The 14,645-nt window shown below is 38.5% G+C and overlaps 1 protein-coding gene across 1 annotated transcript in view; it reads right to left on the reverse strand.

Annotated features, from left to right (window-relative positions):
* The window catches only part of LOC131693019 (GTP cyclohydrolase 1), a 105,540-nt gene that overhangs the window by 70,092 nt on the left and 20,803 nt on the right, over positions 1-14,645 (reverse strand). The window lies entirely within an intron of this gene.

Below are 14,645 nucleotides of genomic sequence, written 5' to 3' on the forward strand. Positions count from 1 at the left end.
ATTAATTAAAATTCACAGTTGAGAAAATGTCATCGTAAATGATTCATAATTCCACGATTGCCAAGAGGAAGCGGGAGAAATGGTACATTTTTAAATTGTATTTGACAGTACAATTCAATTGTTTTTCAATGATTGGATTGTGCATTTTATATATTTGAAAAGGTTCGCTTGTAAATTTTTCAAAGTGTTCTAAATATGTCGTAAAAATAATGATGCCAAATTATATTGGACACAGCTTATAGATTGTTGTATCATATTAGAATGTAACAAAATGTAAAAAATCAAGTAACGATAGGTCGAATAAAGATTATATTCGGATTTCTTTTCAAATCATTGTCAAGTCCATGGAAATTAGAGCAATTAAATGTTTATTATGTTTCCCAATTGTAAGGTAATAAGTTGCGTCGTTCTTAAAAGGTAAAAGTCAAAGTTTTAATTCACTGCAGACTTTATCAATTATTTTTTTAAGTGCGGTTGCGGTAATACCGCGCGGTAAAAGCTCATTTCCCGCACCGCATCCGCGAGAAAAAGTGTCTCACCGCACCGCAGTTTTTGCGGTGCGGGTGCGGTAAATACCGCGCGGTTGCGGTAATTACCGCAACCGCGACGAACCCTATTCAAAGATAATAACCATGAGCTACCCAGCGGAAAAATGACAATCTTGAACTAATTTCATCCGATTCTATCTTCATTACTAAACCATTCAGCTCGATCGTTTAACCAATCTCAAACAACCCCAAAAATTTAATAAATGCTGCGAAAACTCATAAAAGCTTGTTTTAAAAATTTGCTACTATTTGAACTAATGTTATGAACAATGGTTTCGTTAATACAAATTAATTAATTAAAACAGTGTATCAACTAGGGTTCGTCGCGGTTGCGGTAATTACCGCAACCGCGCCGCAAAAACTGCGGTGCGGTGAGACACTTTTTCTCGCGGATGCGGTGCGGGAAATGAGCTTTTACCGCGCGGTATTACCGCAACCGCACTTAAAAAAATAATTGATAAAGTCTGCAGTGAATTAAAACTTTGACTTTTACCTTTTAAGAACGACGCAACTTATTACCTTACAATTGGGAAACATAATAAACATTTAATTGCTCTAATTTCCATGGACTTGACAATGATTTGAAAAGAAATCCGAATATAATCTTTATTCGACCTATCGTTACTTGATTTTTTACATTTTGTTACATTCTAATATGATACAACAATCTATAAGCTGTGTCCAATATAATTTGGCATCATTATTTTTACGACATATTTAGAACACTTTGAAAAATTTACAAGCGAACCTTTTCAAATATATAAAATGCACAATCCAATCATTGAAAAACAATTGAATTGTACTGTCAAATACAATTTAAAAATGTACCATTTCTCCCGCTTCCTCTTGGCAATCGTGGAATTATGAATCATTTACGATGACATTTTCTCAACTGTGAATTTTAATTAATTTGGAGAACTTAAAGATGAACTTAAAAAAGTCTTAGGACTTAAAAACAACCCAAAGAATGTAATTATCATCATCAAACCAAACGAATTTGGAGGAATCAGCAGTAAGGGAGACAATTGTTTGAAAAGTGTCCAAAATAAGGAGGGGTCCAGGCTGATAACCTTATCATTCATTCTTCAACATCATATTTCTATCTCTTTTGGTTTCTGTGTAAATTCGCAATGAATTTTTCTGCAGTCCGTTTTTAAGACTCCTACATAACTTTTTTTCCGCATACGTGCATTGTTCGTCCAACTGGGAATATTTTCTACCAAATTAACAACTAATATTTTTCAGTTAGGAGTATTTTGTAACTTTTTGAAATTAAAGCTTTCGAAGTTAGTGTACGGTATTTCGATTTTTTTGTGTTTCTCAAAGCCTACCTTCATATTGTGACAACTGTCAAAGTTAGCCCAGATGCCAAGTTTTGCAAAGTTTGGATAATTTTTGACCCCTAGCAACTTTAATTGAAGCTTTTGCCATTGGCATCATGGAAAAATATTAGAAAAAAATACGTAAAAAGGTAGAACTTTCGAACTAGCTATTAGAAAACTACAACTAATTCAATTTTAAGGGAGCAATCTTTGTGTTTGAATAAGAATACATCCATTTCTTGAAAAATACGAAGCAAGTGTTTTGAGGTATTTTGTTCCTAAAATCCCCTATTTGTAATAACATTTCTGCTGTATGCTGTAAATCATACATCTTTTGCAGTTTTTCAAATGTCGTTCAACAACTCTGTACCAGTTGAGATGGGATGGATTCCTGTTATGTTATGTGTAGAATGATTTCTGATAATTAAATTAAAAGTTTTCCTATTAATTGCTTCGGAAGAACGTTTTTGTATGTATAATGATGAAATACAGCGCTACATTTCATAGGACTTCAATGCTATGCTAATATTTATCTTGTTTCGAAAGTATTTATTTCAAAATGTACGGCATTTTATTAATAAAACATTCAAAGTTGACATTTTTTAATAAATGTTACATTCTGTGGAGTCCGTCAAAGTTAATGTTCGTGTAAATAAGAATAATATTTTATTACATATGATTATACAAAAAATTAATAATTTTTCAACACATTTTTCAAAAATACAGAATTTTTCCGCATATACCGCATTACCGCGCGGTGCGGTGCGGTAAATGCAGTGCGGTTGCGGTAAGCGGTGCGGTTTTATAATTTTTTTGCGGTTGCGGTGCGGACTATCCATTTACCGCCCACATCCGCACCGCGACGAACCCTATCTTTGAACTGAAATAAAACTCGTTTGTTAAATTGAAAATTATTTTGATTGATTTCGAATATTTTTTTAAGTCGTTTATTTGACACGGCTCATAGCGGTAGCTTAACGGAGCCGTGGATCTTTTATACGTTTACAATACATGTAAAAATAAAAATACAAACAAGAATTAATTAATTGGATCTCGTGCGCGCAACTTTTTATTGCGAGCGGAGACCTTTTTTCGCGAGGTCTGTTGGCAAACAGCGTCAGGGGGGTCATTTAATTCTCTCTTGTTTTTCACGTCCCGGTCGAAGCTGGGTTGGTGTCCGGGATCAGATGTTCTCCCTTGCTTCTTGCACTTATTGTTGATCAGTGTAAATCGTCATTGTTACTGCATTCGTTGCCGATGTTGATTACAGTTGCTTTTGGGGTGCTGGATGATTGTTTTGCGGTTGTCATTATGATCTGAACAGCTGCCACAAATTTGGCCACCGTTTGTGGTTCAGGCATTGGTATTGAAAACTCTGTTTTAGGTTGGTTTGCCGTAGATGAGTTGGCAATCGGTTGAGATGCATTTTCCTCTGCATCTTCCGCGCAAGGTTGTCCATGATAAGCTGTCTGATTACAATACTTGCACGTAGGAGTTTGCCCCTCATGGGTGCATAGCGTAGTTTGCATAGTTGTAGTTCCGTGAGTATTGAGTTTTATTGCCAAGTAGGAGGGTATAGGCCTTTCAACCCGCATCCTCACTACAAAAACGCCGTTAGGAGTACCCGGGAAGAAGTTTCTCCAAGTATCAGGTGTAACGGATTCTACTTCTCCGTATTGCGACATGCATTTTGCAATTGGCTCAAGAGGGGTACGAGGTGATAGGTCATATAACCTTACATCTATATAATCATTCTCAATATATAGGGGAATCTTAATTCCAACGTTGTCACTATCAACCACGTGTTTTAAGTTGTTCTTCAAAACGAAACGCTTGGCTTGTGCTAACGTGTTGAATGATATTAACACTGCACTGCGAAGATGATGATACTGAAGGTACAACACTTCCGTAAGTCTAAGTTGCATTTTTACCTTCAGAAGGTATTCCACTTCACTAAAACTCGGCCGTTTTAAACAAAATTTAAAGTCAACGACCTCAGCGTTGGGTCCGAGTAGAGCTTTTTCGTCAATTTTACTCATGATGACAAGAATAATCCGATGTTTCCTTTGTTCTCGAGACAATGCACACTAGATCGAGAGGCCTGTTGTTCACTTGGCTCGATTGTACGTCTGACTGTGGCAGAAGTAGAAAGTAGACTGTGATTTTGAATATTTGTTTATTTTGCTTATAATTCAACTGACAAATTGTGGGTTTAATGAACAAAATATCTTAAAAAATAGTGATAAGGGTACAAAAACTTAATTATAAATAAACTTTGACATTAATCTCTTCTGATCGTCCTTGAACTTGGCTCATGCAACAAATTTAGTAGATCTTGAAGCTTATGTCAATCACCTGGATTTTCAACTGCCATATATATTTTCATATCAACGACATAGAAAAATCTGCAACCGATTCTAAGCAGCTCAGCAACATAGTTGAAATACACAGCGAATAGCAATGGTCCAAGATTGCTACCTTGTGGGAAATCGGACTTATTTTCGAATCACTCTGACGTGAACGACCCGAGTTTAACACAAACTTTTGTCCCACACAAGTAGAACGAACTCCAACCATTGCAGGATTAGGTCCGATGTACCTGGACTGGATAGATTAAACAGAAGTATGCCATGATCAATTTTGTGAAATGCAGCTTTGAGGTAAGTATATATAGAGTCGACTTGCTTCCCATTTTCTAAGTTATTTATGCAAACTGATATGAAACCGAGCAGATTGGTTGTCCCAGATGAAGCTGGATGAAAACCATGTTGATCGGGAGAAATGTAGGCTTTTGAATGAATTATAATTTTTTTTCCAAGAGTTGTCCTACTGGAGCTGTAGAGCTAGGTTCTCGGAAGGGCTTCCCGTCAGAATCACATACTACAATTTGCAGACGAGACAGGCAATGTCGCCCACTAAAACGCTGCATTAGGACAATTGTAGCGGGTCGTGATTCTGAATGTGATATTCATTGTACGGTTCAGGTATGTGCGGGCGTAGAGACTCGCGATCGCGTGTATCATCGCGAAGGGCTCGAGCATTTGTACGTTAACGTGTTCGATCGCGTGTGCGTTGGTGTGTCGCGTGTGCTAACATGTATGTAACTTCGCGTGTATAAATTCTATTTTATAACCGTGTGCCTTTCGCATTTTCGTGTGTGTTCTTGGATAACCGCGCGCGGACCGTGAGTCAAATACTTTATTTTTTGGTGTACTGCTAAGATGCTAAAAGAGTGTGAGATCTTCCATATCACTAGAAGGCCGGGTATTGTCGCCATGGGACGTGTTGTCTAGTGGATATGTGCTTTATTTTTTTTTTTGGTCCTACTGAATGTATGGACCTAAGCTATTAGGACAGAGAGTAATGGTTCCCGGACGTGACCGATTCATGAGCGCGCGAAAACGGACGTTTGTAGGTTCGTGTTTGAGACAGCGTTTGAAACTTCGTGAGTGCTACAATTTTCTCCTGATTACCGGGGTGTTATTAAGTTTGCGCGATCGCGAACGTAGGTGTGCGTTGTTAATCGCGAAGGGCTTAAGCGTTCGTACGTTAACGTGACTTCGCGTGTACAAGACTGAATTTTGTAACCGTGTGGCATTTCCTATATACGCGTGCGTTCTTGGATGGTTACGCGGACCTTCATTCTGATAGTTAGTTTTTGGTGTACAATTCACATTCTGACAGGGAGTAAGTTACCCCATATCACTAGAGTCCTCGGTCATGTCGCACTGTAATGTGGTGGCCAGTGGATATGAGAGCTTTTTTTTAATTGATCCAATTGAAGGCATGGACCTAGTCTGCTGATATCAAGGATAGAGACATCCGGAAGTGACCGATTCACGATCGTGCGACCATGGGTGTGGTGCCGTGGATGGTCGCGAAGGGCTCAAGCATTTGTATAAGAACATGTTTGTCACGTGTATGTGACTTCGCGTGACTAATTTCGATTTTACAATGATGTAGCGTGTATTCTTGTTTGATCGCGCGCGGACCGTGAATCTGATGCCTAATTTTTAGTGTATGGTACAGATGGTAGTCCGTTTCCCCATATCACTTGAGTTCTAGGTCATGTCACCATGGAACGTGTTGTTTAGTGAATATGAGCGTCACTTTTTTGATTGGTTCAACTGAAGGCATTAGTCCAGACTGCTAGGACCGAGGTAAGACTTTTGGAAGTGCGGTCACTTTCATGATCGCGCGAGTGGTGGGTTAATGTTTGAGACCGCGTTTGGAAGTTTAAAGATGCCACGTTTACTTAACTACCGGGGTGTGTTGATGTAGGCGAAATCGCGGGCGTAAGTATGTGTGGATTATTGCAATTGCATGGTCGCATTTGTGGCCAGGTTTGTGTTATCGCGAAGACCACAAGCGTTTGTGCCTATATGGGTATAGATAGCGTATAGTAGAGATATACTAATAAAAGGAATCATAACATGCCGGATAAAGAAAAAAGATGCAAAGAGCTTGACTAGAAGTGTATAAATTGAACAATACTATTTTGGTATACATAAATGAAAAAGCAAACTAATAGATGTACAAAAGAAATAGACTAATGAAGTAGAATAGAAAAACACATGTAACATGCAAACAAACTCGTCTAAATGCAGCAAATGTTGTAGATTTATCATTAACGACAATTGCATTCTGTTAGACTTTCATCATGCTATGCTGGCCGGGAATGGATGACTCACGTGCGTCGGTAAATTTATTTTACCCTAATTTATCCAACCCGATTTTCCCGAATGAATAGAACCAAATGCTCAGATTGATCACCAGTAGTATTAACCACTATTCTATTATATACGTCAGTTCTGCATCCATTCCCTGACCCAACAGTCACAAATACACAGACGAATACATACATAGATAGACATACGACTAGCACATAACAGTTGTACAATAGTACGAAAAACTACGATTATTACAAAGCGACAACTAATAGGTTTCTACTTATTTTACTTTATTAAATTAATTTAATTTTTAAATTAATTTAATTAGTATATGCACGATGACGAAGTCGACCGATAAATGGACATACAATGACTCCCTCTGTGAGCCCCATCCACGAATACCACCAATAGAACAATATTTACAAACACGGCACACAGCAAAAGTCAATCCACGTCGACCCACCAGTCGGCCACGCCACCGCGCACAGACCAGTGGTTGAGCGTTGGTATGCGCAGGTGCAGAGTATGAAGAAACATATAACATAAAAAAGGCGCATAAGCCCTCTCGGTCTCCTTGATGCACCACTATCGAGGCGTAACGCAATAACCATCTTAAAGCAATTGTCTGTGTTTGCGACTAACAATGATCCACCCTACACTACATCCCTGGTCAGCAGCAAAACCAATCGTGATCACACCACCGTCGAGAGCACCAAGGTACCGGTCCGGCCTATGCACTGGTGAAGGTACAATCTACCTACGATGGAGAGCCAGCGTAATTGCGATATGACTACAACCACTATCATCACCGAAAATGCCGAACTGATAACGGGCGATAAGAGAGTGAGATCCCATCATCTCTCACATACCATCAGCCGAACCTAGGCCTCTCGATCATCGCTTTCCTAGCTATCTAAATATGATCGGGATAGCAGTCGAAATTAGGTCACCACCAAGAACGGGCAACAGACCCGCAAGATTTTAACGTGTTTTAGGATTAAGTAAAATATAGAAGTTAAGTACAATTTGCATGTCGTTCATTGTCGGTCGAATAAAAGTGTGTCACTAAAATGTGTTTAGCCTAACCCGCGAGTTTTTGTGCGTGAGTGAACTTGACCTGATATTGGTCATTACCGAACAAGCTTCCACCAGTTGGTCCTAATCAACGGTCCGCCAATTTTGGATTTGGTCCCCCTCGGAACATTACCCCTTCACCACCTAATCAACGGTCGATGTTGGACCTGGCTGCACCACTGCTATCACCGCTATCGAAGACCCTGGAAGGTAAGCGGTCAGTCCCCAACAGTCTGTAAGAGGTTCTGTAGCACTGATGCAAGCAATATGCTTGATGATGTTTGCAATACCGTCAAACCCCTCAACCTTGGGGAGGGAATTTCATAAAATATACCTATTTTAACGTGGAAAATTCTTAAGAACAAACTAAAAATAGATTCGTTGCCGGTAAAATTCACAAACGTCATTTTTTACTTTAAGGGTTCTTCTCCTGCTTTTTAGCTTTTATTCGAAAATTAGAAAATGATTTCTTTTATCGAAAATGCAAAATGGCGGCCTCAAAATAGCGTTTTTACAAAACTATATTTTTTCTGCTAACCTCTGGAAGGATATAGCCGGCACATATGTGGAGAAAACAGTCTTTCATTTTTATCTGCAGCTGCATCAACGCATATCACTGCAGATGCAAAATTCATGTGAACAGCTATGAGTATTCCTCCGCCAGACATTTTACGACCATTACACTTATCGCGATCGCTTCTGTACATATCATACTTCACCGCATAGTTGCGCCCGTTATACTTTCGATGAGATTTGTTGCGATCAGTACAATTATGTCATATTCGCAGTCGTTCTCAGCTACGATTAGATGGTTTTCGTTGAACGTAGATGTTGATATGGACGGTTGAATGGTGGACTGCTGAAACAATAATGAATTCTGTGATTCTCGATGAACCGCCGTCGATTATAGAATATTCGTCTCTGACAAGGATGTTAACACCAGTGCCTAAAATTCTCATATCCTTTTAATAAACGATGAAACCCACTGGATTCACCTTCGTCTTTTTGCTGGCTTCTTCATCACAAAATACACACAAAGCAAAATAAAAAAAAACAAATCCGGCTTCTTCTTTCGATTCTATGACTGTGAGTAGCAGAAGTAGTGACGTTTAATCTCCTATGACAATACGAAAATTCATTCTTGTTTCAATTTTAAATCAACAATTTCGATTCTCATTTTAATTTTCATTAAATGAAATTATAGCAATGTGCATCATAAAATTGCAACTAGAACGCGGTAATTACGGGAAATATGCACACCAATAGTGCTTCAGTTGTCCATTATCATCGCTAGCTCCTAATTCCACGAAATCGAACAACGACAAGTAAATATTGTTAATAGTGTATTTTTGTTCGCGCAGCGCTAAGCTCAATATCGAAGGCACTAATGTCGCTCTCAATTTCTAAGCGAAAACGAATGTGCGGAGGAAATAATGGAATTGAATTTACGCGTATGCTTTGTTCTAGGCCGTTGTCTCATTTTCGTTTTCGCAAAGTTCTGGTGCTTTAGAAAGTAGCGTCGCTGTCTCGTCTTTTTCGGCTGATTTTGGCAAATGAGAAAAAAAAACATTTTTTGACTCTGATTAATGATAGATGACAGATGAAAGGTATAGAAACCCTCAAACTTTGAAGATTTTTTCCGAGACCTGGAGTGTTGCTCGACTCAGCTCAACAGATTTGGTAAATCTCTGTTATCGAGAAAGAATAATCAAGAGACACTGTTGCTCGCTTGCTCGTGGTAGTGTTGTATTGGTATGTAGTAGTTAAGCTTACCGACTAAACCTAACTCTCTTGTGTCTCGCAATCCTCATTCAATTCAGGGCAACCGTTAGATACTACTTCCGTGGGAATTGTGCTCTTGCTCTTTTTATTCTGTGTATATCCCTCATATTTTATCCACTGCTGCTTCTTATTGCTTGTTGTACAACATTCACGGTATATCTGCCCTGCTCAAGGCTGCTACAAATATCGTAACCTTTTGAGACACAAACCGATCCGGAGGTGTCCACCATAGTGATTTACATCTCTTTTCAACCACCTTCGTTGGATTATTTCCCTTCTTGGTGATATTCGCTCCTATTTATCTGCTTGCTGGTGCTGAAAGTTTCTTAGCGGCGGTATTTCTCCCGATCCAGCCTGTCAGCCACTCCGACACGGATATCATCAGCGGTGATTCTTCAGCATAAACATACAGTAATTATGAATCTATCCAGCCGTCTCGATCTAAATTTGTTTGAAGAGTGATTTCTTTATAATTGCTTCTGACAGAATTAAGCGCCGAAGTTGTTTTATCAGAAAATGTGCTGTTTTACGATGAATAATTATTCAATGATACTACAAATCCAAAGTTGGCAGTTTCGAACTGATGTGATCGTAACCTCAAAAAAAATATTTTAATTTTCTTAACTATTAAAGCTCACAACTTGAGAATGAAGCCTCGTATACGAAATTTTATTTCGCAATTCAATTTAGCACGTTCTGGTTCTTGAACATTTGCTCGTGACAACCTAATCGATCAAATGGGTGATTGAAAGTTTTGTTCCGTATAAGCCTCCGGGAAAAGATGGAATCATTCAAGTTCTACTTCAAAGAGAATATGAACACTTCGAGTACTTACAACGGGATAATTCCATTAGTGCAGCGGGAAATAAATTTAAATTTTTTTCCCAAAAGTTATCGCCGTAAGTATGAGAAAACAAAGAGCTTTGGACCGATCAGGTTGGCCTCCTTCTTCTCAAATCAGTCGAAGGTTTAATCGACCACTACATTCGAGATGCTAGCTTGGGTGTGCATCAATGCAATGCAATGCAAGTTGCCTACAAAATTGAAAAATCTTTTTCGCAAAAGCAATTAAGGAATGTTTCTCGATATTGAAGGTGCTTTCGACAACGTGGCTTTCGAATCCATTTTGGAAGCAGCACAAGGTCTCGGAGTACCTTCATATATCACGATCGGGATACACGCAATGCTTAGCAACCGACGTCTGTGCCTATCGCTAAAACAAGTAGAGATAAGTAAACCGAATGTCTGTGGGTGTCCTCAAGGTGGTGTGCTGTCACCACTTCTATGAAGCCTTGTTGCTGATGGTTTGTTGAGGAAACTTAATGAGTTTGGGTTTTCGACGTATGGTTTTGCCGATGACTATCATGTAGTGATCACCAGTATTTGAATTAACATATTTTTTGATTTGTTGCAGCAAGCATAGTTGAGCAATTGTGTCCTAAGGTTGGATTATCAGCTAATCCAAACAAAACAGCAGTGGTGCTTTTTACGCAATGAAGGATTACAACCGGAGCACGTCCGTTGCAGTTCTTTGACTCTGAAATTATTGGTGTAGAATCGTTGGGGTAATTCTTGACTCAAAACTAAATTGGTCAGCTTATGTCGATTTCATGATGGGCTTTCGGCAAATTTTGGGGACTCAAACCCAAGTACATTCAGTAGATTTACACAATTATTTGACCAATTCTGGTTTACGGGTGTGGGAGAAGTCAAGACAATCCAATCAAAGTTAACCATCTTCAGACGATGATCTTGATGGCGATGACTGGTGAGTTTACGGCAACACCGACTGCTGCTCTGAAACAAGAAGCACTTCCCTGTGAATTCCGTCTTAAAGTTACTGGCCTTTGGAACAACAGTAATCCAATAGATCGTGCAACTAGCCACACAAGACTGGGGCCCTAAATAATTACTTGGGATGAGTATACACTTGCTCCCAGTAACCTTACACTAACATGTAGTTTTACTTTTAAAGCTTTCATTGTGAAAATTCCTCCTCACGAGGAATGGCTGTATGGAGCAACAACTCGAAGAATACGTAGTTTGTTATGCTGACGGTGCTTTGTTGGAGGAGCGAATCGGTGCGGGTGTCTATTGTCGTGAAATGAGATTAAACCAGCATCATTCACTTGGTAGATACTGTACCATGTTCTGTTTTGCTCTGACAGTCAGGCTGCCCTGAGAGCACTTAGTTGGACAGATTCGAGATCGAAATTAGTAATCGCATGTCTAACTCAAACCAGCAAACCATCAATCGTATAACAATGTAGAAAAAGACTCGTAAAGATGTCTGCAAAGAGTCAAAATCGTTATGACAGTCGATTTTAGTCGGCTGAAATTGATTTATTACGCATATTACTAAAATATGATTTGAATATGACCTTTCATTCAAAATCGCATTGATGTTCTATGTTCTAAATCGTGTTCGATCGGAGTTGGTCGTAGAGCACTTATTCATATAGCTACATATATTTGAATAATTAAAAATCGTATTTTTGCTCACATTTGATCGTAATTTACTTCGATCAATGTCGGATTAACAACTTAATAAAGTCATTGTTGTCGTTTCTATTTGTGGGAATGGTCAGTAAGCAGCATAAACATATGTAGGACTTCGATATACATCACAATGACTTCAAAAATTTAGATAGGGTTACTGCTCCCTAATTCATCTTAGCTCCTCTGTTCTTCCCACCCATTTGAACACATTAGTTAGAGCAGTATCTGCTATCTTCATTCAACACATTAGCTCAAATGGTAGGATACGTTGTACTCGACTTTTCGCTTCGCTCTAGCGCGGGCATTTTACATTTTTCGAGTAAAAATTTTAACTGCACTACTTCTTAGGAGCGAAGCAAAGATAATGATACCTATTTAAGTGCAATCTAGCCACTCTAAGTCGAGTTATCAACGAAATAGTGTGACATCCCGACTAATGAGATGAATAAGGGCTCGTCTACCCTACGACTTAATATATCACAACCTATACGAAAAATGATTTCGCGAAATTACTTACGACGTGTTTCATATCTTTGAAGTGAGATTGCTACATATATGGCGAATATAATTTATCGGAATAGAGTATCTCTACTTGAAGACAACGACGAAATATTGCCACGAAATATTGCCACACTTATAATAATTAAAATAGTTCCGAGTAGTCAGAATCCAAACGACGCAAGCTCGAATCCGATCTTAGCATTAAGGTATCTGTGGTTGGTTTTTGCCATCGCTTCATTTTTCTTCCTAGAGTTCGTTTTTAACGAATTTTTGTTATACTGAATATGATTGATGTGTCTAATTTCCAGGAGCGGATGGAGAAAAAAATTTCTGGAGGGGTCCGAAATTTTGATTTTGGAATGAGCAGTTTTGGTGGTCAAATTTGGTTTGAAATGATTTTGAGTTTGATACTAATATAAAATTTAATTTGCTAGAGATTACTGGGTAGGGAAAGTTATGAAACTTAGAGCCATAGTACTCAAGTGAGAGCAAGGATGTGAAGTAAACAGATCGGAAAACTAGAAGTGGCAGGGTCATTAGAACAGGCTTAATATCGTGCGGGCTTAATTTTTGCCTTCTGATAATGAGGGTCGAGCTTAGGCAGAATAAATACGAATAATACTCGACCCTCATTATCAGAAGGCAAAAATTAAGCCCGCACGATATTAAGCCTGTTCTAATGACCCTGCCACTTCTAGTTTTCCGATCTGTTTACTTCACATCCTTGCTCTCACTTGAGTACTATGGCTCTAAGTTTCATAACTTTCCCTACCCAGTAATCTCTAGCTAATTGAATGTCGTTAAAACGTAAAAAAGAAAATGTGACTAACATAGTCGAAATAAAAAAGGAAAAAAAAATAAAATTTAAATTAATTCAAAATTTCTCATCAAGTTGAAAAGTTTCGTAGGGGTCCGGATCTCCATGACCCTCCCCCTGGATCCGCCACTGCTAATTACTGTTTTAACATTTGATCTTCTTTACCGACGAATCAGAGTTAATCGTATATATATATATTGCTGAATTGTATACTAGTTATGGATATCGTATATAATCTGAGATTGTCTCGCATGTCCAATCGTAAATACATCCTCTAAAGTCTCTTTCATACTAGAAATTATCACGCTTCACATGTATATTGTTGTCTGCAATCATCAATTCCAATCGCTATGTACATATATCGCCTCCAGTTTGGTACGCATATGCCGATTTTGTGCATTTAGTGCGACTGTTTTTGGTAGTAAATAAGCGTTGCAACTTGGATATACCATCAAAAAGGCTGGTTGGGAAGTCGAGGAACTTAGCATTTTAAATGCTATCTACCTTCCATGGCTACTCGGTCATTGGCTAGAGCGGGCACTGCGACTAACTTCGTTGGTCCAGAACCAGTTTTACCACTTTCGATAAGTCGGATAAAGCACAAGATTCGCTCTTGGGCTGCATTCGAACGTGCCAACCATTGGCGTAGCTTGCAAACTTGCGTTCAAACAAAGACTTTTCTGCCGGATGTGAGTCCGAAAATGTCAAAGAATTTGCTGATTTTTTCCAAGCACAATCGCAGTATTCTAGTCAGGGCATTGAATGGACATTGTAAACTCAATTATCAAAAGGCTATTATTCAGCATGCTGAGTATTATTAATATGATCTTTGTGAATTCGATTATGAAACATCATATAATTTGATATGAAATCGCCCTGCAGTAATGCAATTGCGTATCTGGATTTTTGTTTCTTTATACACAGATGAACATATGTACGCTCAAACTCGAGGATTTTATTCCTTATTCCTACTTTGTGCATTTGAGCCAATGTGAACAAAGATGGCACGCTGCTAAAACCAATGGCTTCAAATGTGTACAAAGTTATTGATAGACTTATTACCTAATCCTTAGTTAGAAATTAGCGACCAAAAACCTCCAGATCTACTATTTTTGCCGTTTTGAATCCATCATGTTGAACTTTCGCCCTCCATTTTAAACCGGCCATTTTGAATTTTGCAAATCTGTGAACGGATTAGTAGTTTACGACCTCGAAAACGCCCAGATCGACATTTGACTTTATGTATGTGCATTTTTTGAAAATAAAAGTTGGATGGTTCACTTCTCCTTCTAATTTCAAAAAAACACACCTAAAATACAAAAATAAATCTTTTTTAAGCTCAATTTCATAAATTTATAATAGCGTTAAAGCAGGCGTCCCACAAGGACGCATCACTCCAATCCTATATAATATTTTTTTCTATGATCTTCCA

This window comes from Topomyia yanbarensis, chromosome 3 (assembly GCF_030247195.1).
Source record: "Topomyia yanbarensis strain Yona2022 chromosome 3, ASM3024719v1, whole genome shotgun sequence".
Lineage (NCBI taxonomy): Eukaryota > Metazoa > Arthropoda > Insecta > Diptera > Culicidae > Topomyia > Topomyia yanbarensis.